Genomic DNA, 7,240 nt, shown 5'->3' on the forward strand with positions numbered 1-7,240 from the left:
AATAAATAAATAAATAAATAAATAAATAAATAAAACTTCTGCTGAGAGGAGGAAAAGACAAGGTACAGACTTGGAGGAAATATTTATAAATCATATATCCAACAAAGAAGCGCTATCTAAAGATACAAAGAGCATTCCAAATTCAAAACCATGAGTTGAAATCCATAAAATGGGCTGGGAACGTGAGCAATCATTTCATGAGCAAAGGTAGTTGAGCAACAAGTAAGTGAATGAAAAATTGCCAAGGCCCCCACCTTCATCGCTGCCTCCCCTTCCCCTACTCTTCTTTCATTTCTCATTGAACTAGCTCTCTGGGCCTCCTCCTTCCTCTGCCCTCTTCCCCAACTCTACCTCTTCTCATCCCTTCTCCACTGGCACTGACATCTGCTGATACTGGCTTGTGAGAGCCACTTGTTTTATTTCCAAGAGTTTTGTGAATCTTTTTACCTAGTTTTTTTGTTTTTCGGCAGAACCAGGAATTGAACTCAGGCCCTTGCGCTTGCCAGACAAGTGGTTATTCTACTGAGCCATCTACCCAGCCCATGAATCTTTTTAAAAGACAGTTGTTATCAAAAGCTAAGCTATGCCAGCCTACAATTAAATTCTATTAAAACAGATGCGCGGGCTGGTGAGATGGCTCAGTGGTCTAAAGCACCTACTTAGAACAAGCTAAGCAAAAGCACAGGGACCGCGGTTCAATCCCCAGCACCATATGCCAGCCAGCCCCGCCCCCTGGTGGGCTGAGCTGGCCACACACACAAAATAAATAAATAAATAAATAAATAAATAAATAAATATTTAAAAAAAAATAAATAAAATAAAATAAAACAGATGCGATACTTAGACGTCAGCCCTCTCTATTAACCTGCACACGGAAGGCTGTTTGCACCCAGCCCCCCAGATGCATGGGCCTGGTGGGCATCTCCTCATCACTGAGTAACTCTCCCCTTCTCTGTGGATATGTGAGAAATCAGTGAAGGCCTTCTGTGAGAATCAGCCATGTGGAATTTACAGTGAAGAATATTGGGTATCTTATCATCTGTAAAGTGTAAGCCATATTCTTCATCAAGTGAACTGTGTGATAAACTCACACATGTGTAGGGCTAAAGCTTAGTTATGTCCACTTGACTAGCTTTGGAGTTGCCCTGGGGATTAGTAAAGCACACTATGGGTATGTTAGGGTGGATCATGCCCTAGAGCTCTCTGTCTAGTCCCTGGCACCTTCCTCTCTGGCACTGTTCTGCTCACTTCCTTGAGGCAGCTTTGCTCTGCCCTTCTACCATGGAGTCTGTGCCTTGGAGCCCACTGAGAAGGGACTGAACACCCTGAAATCGTGAGCCCCAAGAATTTTTGCCATCCAATCCTGGGTGTTTGCTATTGTGTCTCAGTGATCAGAAAGCTGACTAATACAACATGTGTAATGAAATTTAGGGGCAGACTATTTTATAAAGAAAATAAGTATTTTGGCTCAGGGTTCTGGATGCTCAAGGGCATAGTCCTGTTTTTGCTCACTTCTGATAGGACCTCATGGCAGGTGGCATCACAGTAGAAGTGTGTGTCACTGCCGGCCTTAGGCACCCACTTGCTCCTTTACAGCCACTACACTCATGAAAACTAAGCAGGCCAAGAAGACATAGCCAGTCTGAGAAGATAAATGTTCCTGTCCTATGAGCCCAGAGGATGCTGATTGCTAAGTATCTTCAGCTCCCCAGGTCTGTGGAATCCACATTCCTGTGTGTCGGTTATTCCCACCACTGTGGTCCTTCTCATATAAAATACTGGCCCTCCAGTAGCAAGGCTCCAAAGAACCTTGTCAAGGCCACTTTGGGCAATAGTAGCACCCACACTGGGTAAAAGACATAATATTTGTGGAACTAAAGAATAAATAGATGGCTTTGTGCCCTGAAGTTGCACTTGTTTTCTGATTGCAACCCCAAGACCTCTAGGCATCAAGCCCCAACCCACACACTGGCCAGACATCTGCAGAAAAACTAGTTAGGCAGTGCTGCCTGTACAGAATTTGAGTCTCTGGAAGATCCGCTGGGTTTCTGTAGTTTCCCTGGAACATCACACCCAGTGTCCTAGAAATCTCCACACACCAAGCTTCAGGGTGGGCTGCAGGCTCAGAGAAAGCTCACCTTTTCTGCTGAGTGAACTTGACACTTTGGAGGTGACTATTTGCTGTGAGTAGTCAGGTAGGACAGCCTGGGAGAGTGGAGGAGGCAGAGAAATTGGACCTTAGCAAAGCTCAGAGCAGGATGGGGTTTGCAGTGCTCCTCTTTAAAGCCATCCCTCTAGCCGCCTTTAAATTGTGATAGTGAATGGGGATAGGAGGTAGTCTTACACCCACTTGTCTATATTGTTTCCTGGTCAGGCCTTATTCCTGCCCAGCAAATGTCTGAGTCAGCAAAGAAATCCTCTCCCCGCCCCAGAAGATCACGCCCCCAGGAGAGGGCTTCCTGACTCCACATTCTGCTTGAGGAGCACAGGCCCCTCTGGGAGATGACCTGGCTCCATGGATCCCTCAACTGCTGCATCTGTCCCCCTACTGTACCCTAAATGATCAGGCTGTAATCCCCACCCTCCTGTCTCCTCTGTCCCCCACACTATGGAAATTCTTGGGAACCAGGGTTTCATTGCATCCATTCTGTACATGGCTCAGCCCAGCTGCATACAGAGCCCAGAAACCTGTGCAGATGACAAGAGAGAAAAGAAATGGACTAAGCACCAACCATGGGTAGAACTAAGTTTACCATGACTCATGCAGCTCTTGATGGTCCTGGGGGGGAAAGGTGAGGGGATGAAGAAATATAGATAAGAGATGAAAGCTGGGGTCAGGTGGAGCCCTCTCTCCTGATGAGGGTAAAAGATACACACACCATAGGTGTGTTTGTTTATTTATTTAATTTATTTTTTTCTCCATGATTTTATTGAGAAACAAATAGCAATGAGACAGTTTCAAATCAAATTGGTAGGACAGTTTCAATAATTAACACATTGCATACTCTCTTCCTACTGGTTATTTGCTGTACAAGATGCAGACATTATGTCCTATTTACAAACACTATTTGAACAAATCCCTCTATTCATTAAGAGAATGTCGCTATATATCTAGCCTAATCATTTTGAATACACAAATACAAAATGGTCATTCATCTGTATCCTTTTTTTTTAGTTCCGTCATTTAAATATTACAGGTATGTAAACTCAGCAAAATATTCCAAAATAGTCCAGCAGTCCATAGTATAGTATTGGGTCTTCTGCTTGACTGGCAATGTCAGAAATTGTTGACCTGAGTCCCCTACAGCTCAACATAACAGCATGGCTTTACTTCTCATACTTCATTTTTATACTTTTCTGTTGGATGGTTAAGACCAAGATAAAGCAAGGCCTCTGGGTGTGTTTATTTATAGTAGGTATCATACTTAGGCTGGAGTGTGTTAGGCAAGTGCCCCTCCCACTGAGCTACATCTTCAGCCTATTTTATTTTATTTCATTTCATTTTATTCTATGACAGACTTTCACTAAATTGCCCAGGCTGGCCTTGAGCTTGCGATCTTCCTGTCTCGGCTTCCTAAGTAGCCCAGTCACAGCATGTGTCATCACACCCAGCTGTCAAGGGTTTTTTTGTTTAATTCATGTAGAAATCACAAACTGGCAGTGTTGCTTTCACTGTGAACATCACCGCACTGTGAACAGCAGCAGCGCCTAGCTTTCGGGTTATAGCCCTTTTGCCACGCAGAAGAAGCAGCTACAAGCAGACCTCAGGATCTCTTCCAGCCGCAGGGGAGGGCCTCTCCTGGGAAATCTCCACAGGCATAGAAGAAAAATGACAAGTCCTTCTTGGGAAGCATGGGGCCCTTCTCTCCTGTGTTACTGTGACCTGCTGGAAAGGAACGCCAGCAAGCCAGTCACTGCTCTGCTGTACCGTCTGCCTGTCCCCTCAAGGTTCACATAGGAAAAGTCACAGCCCCTCTTCAGGTGTATGTGCCACCTGAGGATGCAGCAAACAGGCCAGCTTTCGTGCAGGCATGCCTTGCCAAGGCGGGCAGGTCTAAAGGCACGTGCGTCTGCCGCAGTCCCCCGGGGGGAGTGTATGGACTTGGCATGCCACAGGAAGAGCCACAGCTCTGCCCTGCCCTTGTCTCTTATCCTGGGAACCAGTCTACCTTCTAAATTCTCCAGTGGTGGGGATGTGTCCGAGAGTCCCACAGAGGTATCAGAAGTGGGAGCAAAACTCTGGGGTTCTCAGTGCACAGAGAACATGACCTGTGTCATGAAATTATCAAATTACCTCTGAAAATATTTGCCTGTGAGTTGAGCCCCACCCCTGGGTCACAGCCACACCCTCCCCTTTGGGAACAAGACATTGGGCATGCTCTCATGGACCCCACAGAAGAGGAGAGGAGGTTGGTCATGGGGAAGCTGCAGCCTCCCACTCACTGGCACAGTGACCTAAGTCCCCTGTCCCTCCCCTCCACTCCTTGCTCTATTCCCTTCCTTCCAAAAGCACACACTCTACGGTCCAGAGCACACCTCCCCTCCTGCACTTGGCAAAACTAGATGTCTTTGCTAAAAGAGTCCTCTGGGCTATGGCTGCATGTGGCCCATGGCATCTTCTGGCTTGGGGCTCTGCCCTTTCTACAGTCATTAAATTCACGCACCTCTGACAGGGGTCCAGGAAAGCCACACCTCACAAACTGGACATCGGGCCATATCAGGAACTCTTCGAAACTCCCAGGCCTGAGGAGGTAAGGCAATCTCACGTACAATCAGGTCACCCAAGGGAACTTGAGGCAGCCTCCATCCAGGGCTGAGCCCCTGTCAGGCCCTGCACCAATTTCAACCCATCCTTCTGGGCCTGACCCTCCACGCTTAACCCTCTCCTGCCTCCTGGTTTTCTTTTCTTTTTTTTTTTTTTTGGCGGGACCAGGGATTGAACTCAGGCCCTCGTGCTTGCCAGGGAAGCATTTATTCCACTGAGCTATCTCCTCAGTCCCAAAATGAAGTGAGCTTATTTATTTATTGGCAGAACTGGGGATTGCACTCAGGCCCTTGCACTTGCCAGGGAAGCGCTTATTGCACTGAGCCATCTCCCTGGCCTCTCCTCCTGGTTTTCATACTAAGACTGTCCCTGGTAGCCAGTGGAGCAGGCAGCATTGTCCCATTTCTCAGGTAAACAAACTGAGTCCCCAGAAAAGTTGCTATGGTGTGGGAAGCACATGATAGGGCCTGTGAGAGTATGTGCCAGCGTGTCCATGTGTGCGACAAGTGGGAGGTGAGAGAATCAGACATAGGGTCAGGGCCTGAGGACCTCACCCCATGGAGAGTTGGGGGTCCCTGAGCCAATGGAGGTCCCTGAGCTAATGGAGGTCCCCCAGAGGAACAGAGCACAGGCCATCCTTCACTGGCATTCATGGCTTCCTGAGCCTGCAGTCATGCCAGACCCTCAAGCTGTGGGGCATTTTCCCTGGGGGACCATGGAGCTGCGTCATCTGGGGCAGCTAGGGTTCTGAGGGACAAGTGCCTGCCACTCTCAGTAAAGAGAGGACATCGGCAGGTGCACATGCAGGTGTATGCAAGCACAGGTGGTAGCGCGTGTATGTGTGCAGGTGGTGGGTGTGCTTGAGTGTGCATGTGGGTATAAATACTCATGTGCAGATATGTGCCTCAGTGTGCAATCAGCATGTGAGTGTGGGAAAGAATATGTGTATGTGCATGTGTCCATGAGTAAGTGTACTTGTGTGCAAGTGTGTGTGTGTCAGATATATGTGTGTGGATGTGTAGGGGTGTGTGAGAAGTGTTGTCTTCTAGTGTGCAAATGTGCATGTGTGTCAGTGTGTGAGTCCATGCATGTGTCATGTGTTCTGCATGGGTGTGGCAGAGTATGTGACTGTTTGTCTGCATACAAGTGTGTGTGTGAAGGAGTGGAGACAGCCTGGCAGCTCCCAGCAGAGGGATACAGGACACGCTTGGCATTAGTTCATACCAGATGCCAGGACAGGACCTAATGCTTAGGAGCACTTTGGGGAAATGTCCATGAAGGATGAAGGGTGGGAGGGAGTGGCATGGGGTGTTGTTTGTTCCATTCCAGTTTGAGGAATCCCTGACCTCCTGGTGGTTGTCCTCCTGCCTCAGCTCTGCAGCCCACCTCTGCACTTCACTGTGCCAGCAGGGGGTGCTGGAGGGAGAGTGGATGAGGGCAGCCCTGCACTGAGCAGGACAACAGAGCACTAACTTGGGAGCAGGCTCCACCCAGAGGATGCTGGGGTTTCTGTCACACAATGCTAGAACAGAGGTGAAGGGGCAAGGTCAGAAAGTGACCCTTGCCATGTTCCCTGAGACAATGTTGCTGCCTTCGCCCATCCCCCATTCTACCCCATGCTGGCTGGTGAGCTCCTATCCACCCTTTCTGGCCCACCAGCAGCATCCTGGCTGTAGGCCCCATAGGTACAGTGCCCCCCACCCCAGGGGAGGGTAAGCAGAACTGTCCTAAGTACACCCAAAGGCTACTGTAGCCAAGAGGGAAGCCAGAGGACTCCTATTTACCCAACTTGCTGTCACCTCACTCCTAGACAATATCCATACTCAGGAGCACACTTCTCGCTTTACCCTGGCTTCTGGCTGCCCAGACTGGCTGGGACTGGTGCAACCAGCCTAGCTGTGACCCCACAATGTATACACACACACACACACACACACACACACACACACACACAATCACACACACAGCATCCTCTCCCCACGGAGGACCAAGCAGGGCTTGGGAAGAGGAGGGAACATGCCTGAGAAGGCAGCTGCTGGGGCAGCTCCATGGCCTTCAGGGAACCCATACCCTGCCAGATCCTTCAGGATAGGCTCTGGAAGCTGCTGTCTTCTTCCACAGGAAGACAGAGGGCCGTAGAGGATGGCGGTGCACAGCCAAGCTCTGCATAGGAAGGCCAGGAGGAGGAAGCCTGGCTTCATCGCGTTGTTCAACCGCTTGCAGAGCCCTACAGCTGAAATCCCAGCGGTTGCTGAGCCCTTTGTCGGGTGCTCTGTGTCCCCAAAGAACTTGCATTTCCTTCTTCCCCCAAACCCTGTTCCAAGGTTCTAAGTTGGGGATTTACTCTAATGACTAACAGACATGAATTATGGCCTTAACTTAATTATTTTGTCATTTTATCTCCTGAAACAGTTTCTCAATCTTCTCCTAGAGAAATTATGCCACTGCCTGCCCAGAAAAACCTGCCTCTGGCTG

General features: G+C 48.9%; 1 pseudogene; it reads right to left on the reverse strand.

Annotated features, from left to right (window-relative positions):
- LOC101589317 overlaps window positions 1–6,966 on the reverse strand; it is a 49,053-nt pseudogene extending 42,087 nt beyond the window's left edge.
- Between the last annotated feature and the right edge of the window lie 274 nt (window positions 6,967–7,240).

The sequence above is a fragment of the Octodon degus genome, unplaced genomic scaffold (genome assembly GCF_000260255.1).
Source record: "Octodon degus isolate 3935 unplaced genomic scaffold, OctDeg1.0 scaffold00104, whole genome shotgun sequence".
Lineage (NCBI taxonomy): Eukaryota > Metazoa > Chordata > Mammalia > Rodentia > Octodontidae > Octodon > Octodon degus.